Source organism: Amborella trichopoda, chromosome 13 (assembly GCF_054954075.1).
Source record: "Amborella trichopoda isolate Santa Cruz 75 chromosome 13, AtrichopodaSantaCruz75HAP2 v2.0, whole genome shotgun sequence".
NCBI classification, from domain to species: Eukaryota; Viridiplantae; Streptophyta; class Magnoliopsida; order Amborellales; family Amborellaceae; genus Amborella; species Amborella trichopoda.
The window spans coordinates 8,782,085-8,795,505 of record NC_142348.1 but is presented as its reverse complement, the minus strand read 5'-3'; the positions used below and the strand labels follow the sequence as shown (position 1 = coordinate 8,795,505).

Sequence of the window (13,421 nt, the reverse complement as noted above, 5' to 3'; positions counted from 1 at the left end):
GTTTATAGATCTATTTAATTTGTATCATTTTTGAAATTTTAGATCTGCTTAATTTGTATCTCCTAGCCAATTTTAGAGGTGTGCATTACTTCTATAGTATAAGGAGGGTGCCTCATACAAACTTCACTCAATCCAAATCACTCCCACACATACTAATGGTTTAGATGACTCGTGTATGTTAGGTTTAGATAAATTGTATTTATTCATATCACAATCACTTTTAGCCATTAGATATAAAATCAAGCAGTTGGGAGTTAAAGACATATGCATGTTAGGTTTAGATGACATGTGCTTATTCAAAAAATGCCACAATCACTTTTACCCATCAAATGTAAAATCAGATGTTTAATGTGTACTCTTAGCTGCACTTAAAGTCTAAAAATATTTTCTTCACAATTGCTTTCAGTTTTCAAATGACTTGGGCTTATTAAAAAAGTATATGATAAAATGTCACAATCACTTATAGTCATCAGATGTAAACTTCGGTGGTTGGGTGTGCACTCCTAGCTGCACTTGAAGTCCAAAAATATTTTCTTCACAATCACTTTCAGTCATCAGATGTAAAATAAGATCGTTGGCATTGTACTCATAAATGTATTTTGAAATGAGGTGGTTGGGAGTGCACTCCTAACTACGTTTCAAGTCCATAAACTTTTGCATGTTCGGTGGTTGGGAGTGCACTCCTAGCTACATTTGAAGTCCATAAACTTCTGCATGTTAGGTGGTTGGGAGTGCACTCCAAACTACATTTGAAGCCTAAAAATATATTTTTTAGATTTACTTCTACTTATTAGATGTGAAATCAGGTGGTTGGGGATGAACTTCTAACTATGTTTGAAGTCCAAATGGTTTTTTATGTACGGATCACTTGGGCCAAATGAGTCCTCGACTGGTATTGTTGAGCCATAAGGCTGGCTGAATTTGGGAGTGATAGGCTTGAGCCGGTTAGACCAACTTTGCCTGACACAGGTAGGTTTGGGCCAAGAAGGTGGTGTGTCCCACAACTTGTAGCAGTTGGATACATGATTGTGTCATGGTTGCACCGCCTAGAGGGTGATTGGTGGGTTAGGAAAGCCTGTGGGCTAACTAACGTGATTAGGTTGGTTATGGGTCTAAAAAGGACGCTTAGGTTGGACCCTAGGTAGAATCTAAATTGTGATCCCCTTGTTTACCAAGGCTTAAGGGGCACAAGATGTTACTACAGTTGACTTTACGCTCAACCCCTGAAATGTTGTGTGGTCAATTTTAGGGACCCTTTTGGGTTGCCTAGCTTTGGACGAGGCGGTGGACTTGGTATCTGAGTCACCTCAAATACTGACATGGTTATTTTAACATAAGAATTCACACTCAAGCACATGAAAGATTTGAAAAAGATTAAATTAGATAGAAGAGTTGAAATTAGGATTACTTTTTATGAGCACCCACGTAAGTCCCAAGCCGCTAATGAAAGGCGGCGACAAGGGTCTTACTATATATGAGTTGCTTTTGAGGCTAGAAAACTATGAAGGAGCACTCATGTGAATGTTCCACAATCACCAACCATCTTGCTCACATAAGTTGGGTTCCCTCACAACTTGAATGACGGTATTAGGGGTTTTAGAAAACTTTTTTAAAGCAATATTTAAAGAGTTGTCATGTGTAATCTGTGTGAAATAAGAGCACAAGTGTTGGACACAAAGGTGTGATAAAAACAAAACAACAAGATGAAGATACAAGATGAAGAAATTTCTAATCCTAAGAAAGATAATGATTTATTTATTTATTTAACTACAACTAGAAAGCTAGCATGTCAAGAGACTCAAAACAAAGATTCGGGAAGGACAGGATTCCCCGAAAAGTTTTTTGAAAGGTTTTTGCAAAGCAACAACACGGTACAATAGTGCAGTCTACAATGTTGCACCAAATCTCTAGCACGCAGTACACATCACTAAGGGCTTCTATCCCCAGGATAGTTTCGGGGTCTTGTTATCAATGTTTCATAAAGTTTCTTCAGAATCGAGCCCTTGAATAGAGTTACAAAGTCATTTTATGTCCAATTTTTGTGTGATTGAAAGTTGATGTGCCCCACTGTAGTCACCGAACGGATTACAAGACAAATTTAGAAGATTATCATATGAAACTCTCTCTTATTTGTACTTTCAACTTAACAATTTGTATTCTATAGAGAATATGGATTCTGTCAAATTACATTGCAAAGACAAATCCTGATCCTAAAAGATCAGCTCTCTCTAAGAACTACCAACAACGCTCGCTTGAAATCGCGCTAAACTAAGAAAATAAACCAATAAAACAATAAAAGGAAATGAAAAAAAAATAAAATAACCAAAATTGAACAAAAGAAAAAGGAAAAGAAACTTTCCTGAACCTGGATCGGCTAGCTTGGGGTATCTAAAGCCCATAGTTGGAGCCTGAACAGGACTACAAGTTGATTTATACCTTTGTGCCTTCTCTTTTCTTTAAAGAATTGGCTAGAAAGGGTTTCTTTCTGAATTGAAAATTTGTAAAGAATTGTGGTGGGAATTTGTAGGGATTTGGTTTAGGATTTCTAGCCTATGGTTTTTGAGGCTTCCTAGTTCTAGGGAAATTTTAGGGGATATTTCTAAGATTTTAGGTTCTCTAATTTTCAAGGTATGTTTCTAGGATTCTTTATTATTCGTCTAAGATATTTCTAGGGGTTTTATGATGTGATTTATGAGAGTTATTCTTCTCCTATGATTTTTCTATGGGTTTTACGATATGATTTATGGGAGAAAGAGGAGTTTAGAAAGGTTTTGGTTTGGTGTACCAATCCCGTCAGGATTAGAATTCCTAGGACTATTTTTGAAACTCTAATTCAATTAGGATTAGGATTGTAGGTTGCAATCCGGGTCAAAGCGAAGCAAGATCTTGCCAAAGATGACAAAAATAAGCCCTATAAACACCTAGAATCTTTCAGCATTTTTTGGAAGATTACGGAGGCCAAAAGAGGGCAACCCTCAACTTAGCTAGGCCAACCAAACAACATGACCTGCATAGTTGGACCAGATCACGCTCTAGCTCATAAAGAATCTTGCTTAGTCCAACAGTGGAGGTCTGGCCCAATTCAAACTCAATTTGGGGTTCAATTCTAGCACCTTTTTTTTTATGTTTCTATGTTGTTCTAAATAAGTTTGGACAAATTTTAACCAAATTTGGTTATTGGACTGGTATCAAGATAATTTAGTAGTAAACCAAGGCTATGGTGTATTAGGTTATACTTTGCTAGTATAATCCAGTGGTTTAGGGTTACAAGTTTTGGGAATTCCTTTAGCCAAATTTTAAAGGGGTGTATTTAAAATGCTTACTTTCAATATCTGTTGGATTGATTGGTGTATTTATTAATATATATATTTCTTTAGAGGATGAGATTCTTGATTTTGACACTGATTGCATAAAAAATTAGGAACTTGTAGATTGAGATCCACCTCAAATTTTCGACACATGCTTAGATGAAGATCAAGATCTTATAGAAATTCCAATCTACGATGATGATCAAGATTTTGTGGCTGATTTTGTATTTCACAAGGAAAAGATGAACGACTCAAAGGAGAATTGATAGGTGAAATTGTTGGTTTAGTCAATGATCTCAAAAGTGCACCGTGGTGTGTTTTAGAGCTGAGTATGGGCAAATTCAACAGGTTTACATGGTAGAAGTGATACAGTTTCAACAAGTTTATGTGATTAAAAATATTATATTGACATACAGTAACATTTTTCTCGAGGGTTTCTCATCAATCATCATCTGGCTATTTTACTTTTGAGTGGGCTAGGAGCCCAAGAAAGGTTGCAACATCCTTTTGTTTGAGACCTCAACTAGTTGGTTGGGTCTGGGCTGACAAGTATACTAGGCCTTCTACAAAGAGCGCTCCCTCTGGAAGATCTAAGATTAAGAGGAAGGTCAAGGATCCACCTGCTCTAGGTGAGAGACCATCAGATGAGCCTCTAACAAAGAAGAAGAAAGAGACCAAGAGTGCATCTTCCCTGAAAGAGGGATTAGTAAATACACCATTGATGAAGAGCAAAGGGCTAAAGAAAACCCTGCTTGAACTGAGGTTGCCCTCAAGGAGCCTGAGGCGCCGACCTGGCAACGAGATGTGAACCTAAAGGGAGTGAGAAAAAGTAAAGAAGCAACCATCATTGATATCCTAGTGATTATAAAGAAAACCAAGGCTGCAACCTTGAAAGCTACGGACCTTGATATAGGTTCCAAGAGCAAGAGAGAATTGAATAGCCCTTACCTCTAGTGCCACCTTCCAAACGATCCTCAAAGAAACTGAAGGACTCACAAGCCAGCCCATCACCCCTTAATTCACCCAGGGCCACAAGGAATAACGTGACAAAATGGCTCACTCCCATGACGGGCTTGAGGCATAAAACCAAGGCCAAGAAAATGAAGAAAATCGGGGAGAATATTGAGCTAGATACCCCTTCACTTGTCAAAGAATGTTGTCGGGCTAACACGAATTTTATCTTAGCACACTACAAAACTAGACGATGAGGTTTCTCCAACGAGGGAAGAATGATGGAGGGAAAAATTATTCTCATTTTTTATTTTTATTCAATTTTGAAGAATGTAAGTGCTTATTTCTAGGGCTTTTAGTTTTTCAGGGATTCTAGATTTTTTATTTATTTTTATTCACTTGATTACTATTCACAATTACTGCTTACGAGTATTGTTTATGGAGTTCTATTCATAAGGGTAAATTTGTTATTATAAATTTTAAGTTAAGTTAAAATATATAGATCAATGTATTATTTGTTTGGACACTTTTTGTGCTTGAAAGATTAACTAAATTATATAAGATTAGGAGTGTGTGAGGCTTGCACATGCGAATGGCTTTTTGGATGAATTAGAGGAATAGAATGGCCTAGAAGTTGAAGATGGTTTGCTTTCCTAGAGTTGCTGTTGAGAGCAAGTTTGTAGAGGTTACCAGGTTTAGAACAAAGTTGGTGGTTGTAGGATCTTTTTCTCCTCTCTCTAATGATGTTTTTGGACTGGGGGACAGGGCTAGGAGGGGATGGGGTCTATTCTATTTACCAGAAGTGCATTATCTGGGAGTTAATAAGGTCATTTTCTTTCTTAGATCTGCTGATGGGGTTAATTTTGTGCTTTCCCTTTATAGATTTGTTAGAGTTCGTGGTAAACTTTTATATCTGGATTCCTAGTGTCCTTCAGTTCATGGGTCTCTAGCTGAGAGGAAATGTGTTTGGGTTAGATTTTGGAGCATCCCATTACATGCATGGAAATTGGTCATCTTTCAAAAATTGGCAAATGCTTGCAGCTCGTACTGTGATATTGATTGGGAGATGCTTAAAGTGGGCCCCATGGATTTTGTTCGTGTTAAACTTTGGCGTTTAGTTATGGATCCTTTCCCCTTCAATATTCACCTACAAGTGGGTCTCAGGAGTTTTTTAATTGATTCGGTTATAAAGGATTGCAATCATAAAGTTGATAAGTCAATTTCAGTTTCTGATTTTGATTAGCCCATAGTAGATGATGGTTGGACGGTGGTTAGCCACAAGAAGAAAAAGTATATGAACCATGGTATGGTTATTAAGGTTCAAAGGCACAATTTAAATTTTCAATCCCTCCTTCCGCGGTTGAAGAGCATACGTGGAGGTCCTATAGGTTCAAATGTTTTGAAATTCAAAAAAGATTTACGTTCTCTTTCCTAGCAATTCCTTTTACTATCTCTTATTGTCTAAGTCTTCAAAAAGTTGGGGTAAGCGACCTTTAGTTGCTGATGGTGATCTTGCGGGTACTCCAGAGCCTGCTTACAAAGAAAAAGGGGGTAAGGTGACGAATCCCATCGTTTTAAAAAAGGCAGCCAATTCACCACCAAGTGTCGATCCTTTGGCTTTGGGAAATGATACTCTACAATTTTTTAGGTATGATGTTGACAAGGGGCAAATCAATTGGATTCGCTAGATTTGGTGGTGGGGACTCTCTCTCTCTCTCTCTCTCTCTCTCTCTCTCTCTCTCTCTCATTGCTCTCGTCTAGTTCCGTCCAAGGCTGATAAGGTTTGTTACAGCCATCTTGCATTGCCGGTGAAGCTTTTCTTTTTAGTGGTTTTGCTTTGGTAGTGTGCTTCTTCAAAAATGAGGTTCCTCCCTTTTCGTATGGCTGCTAAAAGGAATGCACATTCGCATTTAGTGGTGAGGGAATGCATTGATCGCTTGGCCTTGGTTCTTATTGTTGATTTGCAGGAAGAGCAGAATGATGAGTTTGTTATTGAGGATGAGATTCCAGTCGATGTTGATGATGATCCCTTTACTCTTGAGGGGAATGAATTGGTTGTGGTGGAGGCTGGTTAGGATCAGCCAATTAATGTGGTCCCTCAAGGCGAACCATTATTTCTCCATTTTGTCAATGAAGTTGTTGTTGTAGGTGTTGGACAGTCCAAGAGATGCTTAATGATGGCACGAGAGAAATGGGTTTGGCTGATGACACAAGTAGAGAAGGTTTTTAAGAACTATTGCAGGTGGAGGTAGTTGGTGGTAATCAGCGCTTTGGTTGTGTAGGCTCTAATGTTTCCCTGGAGGTCCCGGATTCTCAACCAGCTGATATGTCCGAAAAATCTGAGTGCAACCATTATGTTTTAAAAGACTATGTTGTTGGTGAAGAGGTTTTCAAGAACTATTGCGGGCAGAGGTAGTAGGTGGTAATCAGGGACTTGGTTGTGTAGGCTCTAATGTTTCCTTGGAGGTCTCGGATTCTCAGCCAGCTGACCAATATGTTTTAACAGAGGGTGTTGTTGGTGAAGAGGGAAAGATTGCTTCGATGGTGGATGATATTGGCTTCTCTTTTGAGGCTCCTCTTGCTGTTGTTGTACAAACCATCAAGGAAAAGATGAAGGCGACTAAAAATGCTAAAATAGTTGCAGTGAAAGAGTCATTCGTTGTGACTCTCAAGAAGAAAGGCGTGTGCAGATATCATCCCAAAAGGAGAACCATTCTGTTAGATTTTCATCTCGTCTGGCAGCTAAGGGTCCTAATTCTAAGGCCTTGGGGGGTATCAGGCTCATTGAAGATGCGGTTGTGGATATCAATAGTGACTCATCTAGCTCGAGTGATGTTCAGGATGTTGAAGCGATTTTTGAAGATGGGGACGATATTGGTTCCTTCATGGAGGGCTCATATTCTTCTTCTTACCCTTAATGTTTATTTTATCGTGGAATGTTAGAGGTCGGGATGATACCAGACGTACGAATGTTAGAGGTATGGGTGATACCTGATGTCACTATTTTATAAGAAACTAAGTCTACTACTCCTAATTTTGCTCTAGTTAAGGAGATTTAGCGGGAATTTAAGTTTGAGGGAGTTGATGCTATAGGGGCCTCTAAGGGTTTATGGATTCTTTGGGATCCTCTTACCCTTCATAGTTTGAAAGTTTTGAGAAGGGATATATTTGTTGCTATCCTTTTTCAGGGGCTTGATTTTGGGAGTTCTTGGGGACTTGTTAATATCTATCGTCCTCTTATACCTGCTCTCAATGAAGACTTCCTAAATGCTTTAGGTGATAGTTTGCTCTCTCATAAGGTGCCTATCTATTTTGGTAGTGATTTTAATTTTATTCATTGGCCGGATGAAACCTCTTCGAATGTATCTATCAATTCTACGATGCGTATGTTTAATTCCTTTACTGAGCGCTTTCAGTTGCTTGATCTGTCTCTTATGGGTGTCAAATTTACTTGGTCCAATAATAGTGAGGCTAATTTGGTTATGTCAAAGTTGAATTGATTTCTGATGACTCAGGATTGGATGGAAGCCTTCCCTTTGGCAACTGTAAAAGCATTGCCAAGACTTTAATCTAATCACATTATATTACTGCTTAATACTAAGTTAATTAGTGATGGAAGGAAGCCGTTTACTTTAGAGTTGGGTTGGTTAGATGAACTTGGGGTGGTTGATTTAATAAAATCCACTTGAGAAAATTCAATTAGCTTTGGTTCGGTTGATTTTTAGCTTCATACAAAACTCCTCAATGTTAAGCATAAATTGTTAGTATGAAAAGCTTATAACTGGTTATCTCTTAAAACCAAAATCGACTAAGTCCTTCTTGATATTCAGAGCTGGGATCAAGATGTTTAACAAACGAGTCTCATTTCTAAGGTTGACATGGCTAATATAAATAATTTGATGTCCTCTTTGGATGAATTATTTAGGTTGGAAGAGATCTATTGGAAACAAAGATCTAAGGTGAAATGGCTTAGAGAAAGGGATCATAATACTAAGTTTTTTCATGGAACTGCTATTGTTCGAAGGAGACAAAATGATATTTAGAGCCTAGTGATTCCTGATGTTGCTGAAAATAATAATATTGCATAGGAGACTAATATTATTTCTCACTTTCAAAAAGCATTTTCTACATAAATTCCCTTTAAGCCTAAAATGGATGGCTTGTAGATAGCCTTGAAATTGGGACATCGATGGAAGAATTAAAGAGAGATGTGTTTAAACTTCCTAAGGGTAAGTCCCCTATACTTGATAGATTCTTGTCATTCTTTTTTCAACGATTTTGGCCGTTGGTTATGTTGGAGTTATTGGAGATGGTTAGGGAGTTTATGGAGACGAAGGAATTATTTAAGTGTATCAATGCTACTTTTATAGCATTAATCCCTAAAAGATCTGTCATTTCTTCTTAATCCTTAAGAGATATGTCACTTCTTCTCTTTCTGATACTAAGCCCATCAGTCTCTTTACTAGCCTTTATATAATTGTCACCAAAGAGAGGTTGAAGATTGTCATTCATTTGCTTGTCTTTGATACCCAATTGGCCTTTATTCAAAATAGATTGATTTCTGATAGTGTGCTCATTACTCAAGAGTATATTCACTTTATGTTGTTAAGTAGGGAACCAGGTGTGGTGATTAAGTTGAATATGGAAAAAGCTTATGATAGAGTTGAGAGGTATATCCTGTTGGAGATATTAAAAAATATGGGCCTTGGCTCTAGATGGAGAAGCTGGATTTTTGGTTGTCTATCAACAACACATTTTTCTATCCTTATTAATGGTAACCCGAAAGGCTTTTTTAGGGCTTCTAGGGGTCTTAGACAAGGAGATCCTTTATCACACTTTCTTTTCACCCTGTGTGCGGAATGCTTCAGTAAAATGATCTGCAATATAGTGGATAGGGGAAATTTTACAACCTTTAAGGTTGCTCATAATGGTATGTGAATCTCTCATCTTCAATATATTGATGATACTTTGTTGTTTTGTTATGCAAATATTGCCCAAGTCAATAATATTGAGAGATTTCTAACTTGTTGTAAGGTGTTAATGGGCTTGAAGATTAATTTTAGAAAAACAACAATGATCGGGGTGAATTGTGACGATGAGGTGGTTCAAGATCTAACATTGAGACTTGGGTATAGGGTGGATGTGTTTCCATTCAAATATTTGGGATTACCTAACTCAGATGGGAACCTGCCCATTGTTGTATGAGACAATGTTAAACAAAAAGTTCAATTTAAGCTAGATCTTTGGAAGCCTAAGTACCTCTCTTTGGGGGGCCGAGTTACCTTGTTAATTTCGTGCTTAGCAAATATTCTAATATATCAAATGTCATTACTGCTTATGCCAAGGGCAATGGTCATGCGTATTGAATTCATGATGCGCAATTTCTTATGAAACTCTTTTGGAGAAGAAAGGAAGTATCACCTTATTAGGTGAGATAAGATGTGTACGTACACCAAAGGCTGAAGGGGATCTGGGATTGAGAAGATTGTCGCTTATGAATGCTGCACTTTTGTGCAAATGGTGGTGGAAAAACATTCAATGTAAATAGCAGCTTTGGTGTAAAATGTTGGTGTCTAAATATGGTGTTGATAGTTTTAATCAATGGTTTAAAAAACGGATCGGTGACCCGGATCGGGCTTCCAAAAAACCGATCCGGATCGGCGAATGGGCGATCCGGATCGGGAATCAGGTGAATCGGCCAGAATAAAGCTTAAAAAAAATTCGAAAAAATTATTAAAATTCATTATAAATATTGTTTTTTAGGAATTCAATAAAAAATGAGGGTATTCCATTAAGAATTTTCATGTTTTTGAATGAATATGCGAATATTGATATGTTCTTTCCCTGCATGAACCGCCATTCAGCATTTAATTTACAGTATTTCGTGCTCATCCCTACACTGTTGCTGTTGGGACTCGATATGTGAATAATATGGCTGGGATAGGGTGGCCTCAGAATCATCATCTCTCTCATTTTCTCTTTGAATAATATGGATTAAAAAAAAAATAACAAATTTTCAAAAAAATCGATCATGGATTAAAAAAAAAATCACAAATTTTCAAAAAATTCTATCATGGATTACAAAAAAAAATTCGATCATGGATTAAAAAAAAAAAATCACAAATTTTCAAAAAATTCAATCATGGATTACATAAAATTCGATCATGGATTACATAAAATTCGATCATGGATTACATAAAATTCGATCATGGATTACATAAAATTCGATCATGGATTACAAAAAAAAACAAACAAAAAAAAACAAAAAATTCAATCGTGGATTACAAAAAAAGAAAAAAACAGTTCGATCATGGATTACAAAAAATTCAATCATGGATTACAAAAAACTCTATCATGGGTTACAAAAAAAGCAAAAAACAAAAAATTCAATCATGGATTACAAAAAAAAAAACAAACATTTCGATCATGGATTACAAAAAAAAACAAACATTTCGATCATGTATTACAAAACATTCGATCATGGATTGCAAAAAATTCTATCATGGGTTACAAAAAAAAAAAAAAAACAAAAAAATCGATCATGGATTACAAGAAAAGAAAACAAACATTTCGATCATGGATTACAAAAAATTCTATTATGGGTTACAAATAACCAAAAAATTCGATCATGGATTACAAAAAAACAAAAACAATTCGATCATGGATTACAAAAAAATCGATCAAGTATTACAAAAAAATCTATCATGATTACAAAAAAAAAAAAAAATCCGTGCGGACTCGTCTATCCCGTACAGTGAATCGGCGATTCACTGTACAGAATCGTCCGGTTCTCTCTAGAACCGGACGATTTCCGATTTTTTAGGCGATCCGGTCCCCTTTTCACGATTTCCGAGTCGAACCGGGCGAGTCCGGTTCGACTCGGCTTTTTTTAAACACTGGTTTTAATAAGTGGATTAATAGAGGAGATGGGAGGGATAATACTTCCTTCATTTGGAGAGATATTTATGCTTTCAAACATGTGGTGGATCGCAATGTTAGGTGTTTGACTGGTTCGAGGGCTTCGGTATCTTTCTGGTATCATAAGTGGTTGAGATATCTACCCTTAAAATATATTTATTCTCTTTTATTTGAAAAAGTCAGTTCTCCCCAAACTACGGTTGCATATTTATTCGAAGTTAGAGGTGATAAGGTTAGTTAGAACATCACCTTCCCATATGATACAATTCAAAGTTATCTTTATCTGCAGCTTACCAACATTTTGCAGGACCTTGAGCAGACGGTTATCAGGCAACATAACAAGAACGAATTAGTGTGGGGAAATAGAAAATGATGAGCAGTTTTCTGTCAAATCTGTTTACAAACTTCTCATCTTTGATAGTGTGCGATGGAATCTTCCTTAGATTTAACAAATTTGGAGATGGCATCTTCCTCATAAAGTACAAGTGTTCATTTGGTTAGCGGCTCAAGATAAAGTCCTTACTGTTGATAATCTGATTAAGAGAGGGATGATAATCACGAATGTGTACTTAATGTGTAAGGAAGATGGCTAGACTAGGGCACACTTGTTTATTCATTGCTCATTCATATCCAAAATTTGGTTGTTCTGTTTTCAAATGATAGGGATAAATCTAACTTTACAAAAAATGTGTTTTGGATTTGATAACTCAAATAAAAGTGCTTTTACCAAAAATTGGAGGATCTATTTGGAAGATTTTACGGGGAGTTATGTTATGCGAAGTTTGGTTGGAGAGGAACCGGAAAACATTTGAAGGAGTGGTTTGTAGCTTTGAAAGGGTGTTAAACAATATCAAACTATCTTTATGGTCTTGGTTGCCAGTTACTAAGGAAAGAAGGGGAATATCTAAGATCGATGTTATGATTAATCTTTCTAATCTATTTCAACTGGATGTACCTATAAATAGATCAAGCGCTAGATAAAAACCATTGGACCAAAGTATTTTAAAATGAAATTTTGATGGTAGCTCTTTAGGCAACCCAAGCCCAGCTGGATTCAGTGGAGTGGTCTGTGAGTGACAGAGAAATGTAATAGTTGCATATGCGGGTTGGTGTGGAGTTACTACGGAAAACCATGCTCAATTACTTGCTATCTTCCATGGCTTGAAATTATTTATGGCCATAAATTAAATTTTGGAGATGGATTTATTATTGAAGGGGACTCGCTGAATGTTATTAACAAGTGTAAGAAACAACAACGTTTTCCTTGGCAACTTAAATTGATCAGCTTGCAAATCTTTGATTTGATGTCATCTTTGACTCTTTCCCTGGCACATGTGTACAGGGAGGTAAATGATGTGGTTGATTTATTGGCTAAGATGGGAGTGGATTTGGATCCTCTTATGATCGTTGATAATGTAGTTTCCCTGATGTAAGTTTCATCTATTATTAATAAATTTTGAATTATGTCAAAAAAATATTAAAGTATAATATATAAGAGGTATGTAGGGCCCTGAGAGAGTCATTCCACAATTGTTTAGAAATTGAAAAAGATAAAAGCTTTTGGAATCCTAACTTGGATATGGAGAGGGAACCCTAGCTTGGATATGGAGACGAAATCCTAAGTTCTTTGAATTATGTTTGTGTTTAGTTTTGTTTCCAGCAGATTTTTTTTTTTTATCAATGTTCAAAATTTTATTGATAAACTAGAAGGAAATTACATCAGCAGGAATTTTTGCTTAACGATAATGATCTTGAGGAGAAAAAAAATTGTCAAACAACATTTTCTATCATGGAACTTGAGTATGCAAAACGTACTTTGGGATCCAAAAAGACCCATTAAAGGCGCGGGTGAAACAGGAGTGGAAAATTAAATGACAAGGCTTATAAAATAAAATTGAAGGATAGGCGTCCTTGTTCTCAAGCATGCAAAGGCATCGTCTCGAGATTTATGTTTACCCCATACTTATTGCAACCGGTACGAAAGGATTTACCAAGCAAGTAGTCCTTCGAGATACCTGAAATCAGAATAATGTCTTCAAGTAATATTGCCCACTCAATGCACAATAGCAAAATGGTAACATTCCTTAGCAGTATATGACCTAGACACCTCATTTTTACACACATGACAAAAGAAGATTAATTCGTGGTTTAAAAAATGTGCATTCAACGGTAACATAATGGGAACTAATAAAGCAAAATAACATTTTTTTGCTCGTTCATCATGTAATTTTTTTTCCGTGTACG

The 13,421-nt window shown here is 36.6% G+C and overlaps 1 long non-coding RNA gene across 1 annotated transcript; it reads left to right on the top strand.

The window, feature by feature from the left end:
- The first annotated feature begins 11,422 nt into the window (after positions 1-11,422).
- LOC148779006 (uncharacterized) lies at positions 11,423-12,652 on the top strand. The gene is made up of 2 exons (XR_016046771.1): positions 11,423-12,419; positions 12,520-12,652. It is a non-coding gene; the product is annotated as an uncharacterized LOC148779006 (long non-coding RNA).
- The last annotated feature ends 769 nt before the right edge of the window (positions 12,653-13,421 follow it).